At 34.5% G+C, this 1148-nt stretch overlaps 1 non-coding gene across 1 annotated transcript; it reads left to right on the forward strand.

Moving 5' to 3' along the window:
- The first annotated feature begins 632 nt into the window (after nucleotides 1-632).
- Nucleotides 633-742, forward strand: LOC128248235 (U6 spliceosomal RNA). Its single transcript, XR_008264518.1, has one exon. It is a non-coding gene; the product is annotated as a U6 spliceosomal RNA (small nuclear RNA).
- The last annotated feature ends 406 nt before the right edge of the window (nucleotides 743-1148 follow it).

Below are 1148 nucleotides of genomic sequence, written 5' to 3' on the forward strand. Positions count from 1 at the left end.
CAATTAAGCATTATTCAGGTAGTGCCGATTTACTGGTGACCGGTAATAAAGTCACAGGAAAAAAAGTCACAGTAATAAAGTCACAATTTTGGCTAGCAAAAAAAGTCACAATTAATTTATGGGGTCCCCCGCCCCACGACAAAACCCCTGTGACTTCTTTTACCTGGACTCGATTTACTTTATTGTAAATAGCAGATGATTTCTGATGGAACTTGACACGTAAAAGAATACACACATAGATATATAAATACAAACACACACACATAGATACATGCATACATACATACATACATACATACATACATACATATACACACACACATACATACATACATACATACATACATACATACGTAAGTACGTACATATACATACATACGTGCGTGTATATATGTACACGTGTGTGTGTGTGTGTGCGTGTAGGGACGAATTGTGTATATCACCTTAACATATTGACATGCTGATATTTTAATTTGTACAGAAAAATAAAGAATGATTTAAAGAATCAATATCTCGGACATGCTGTACACATGTTAAACAATACTGAAGATAGTGCTAACATATTTAAAGGAGCATAAAAGACTGACAAGAAATAATTATATGTGGAGCTAAAATATATTTATTAACTACTAATATTTCCTAATAATGTAGTATATATGCTAAAAGTGGAACACTTCAGAGAAGTTTAGCATGGCTCCTGCGTGATAATGTCATAATTTCACAAACTGCTAATTTTCTTTTTTATATAAACAAATAAAATCAGCAGAATCGATGCGTCCTGCTCTAACTCTTCGAAACGCCAGTGTTTTAATGGTGGCAGCTGTTGAAAGATATGGTTTCTATGTGGCCTCCTTGTTTTTTGTACCTTGTTTATCATTTTGTCTATTTTTTTGCAACGTCATGTACCCAGATATGTATCTATATGTACATGTAGATGAAGGTATGTACATACATGTACATATATATGCATATACTCATATATTGTTTGTATCACACGATCGAACGCACGCGTTACCTTTACAAGTAAGTTTTGAACTTTATTTTTCTGACGCGACTCTCTCTATCTTTGTATCTATCTTCCCCTCTCATTCTTCCCTGTACTGTTCTTCGCCTCTCCCTGTCGCTACTCTCTCTCTCTCTCTCTCTCT

Source organism: Octopus bimaculoides, chromosome 6 (assembly GCF_001194135.2).
Source record: "Octopus bimaculoides isolate UCB-OBI-ISO-001 chromosome 6, ASM119413v2, whole genome shotgun sequence".
Taxonomy (NCBI): domain Eukaryota; kingdom Metazoa; phylum Mollusca; class Cephalopoda; order Octopoda; family Octopodidae; genus Octopus; species Octopus bimaculoides.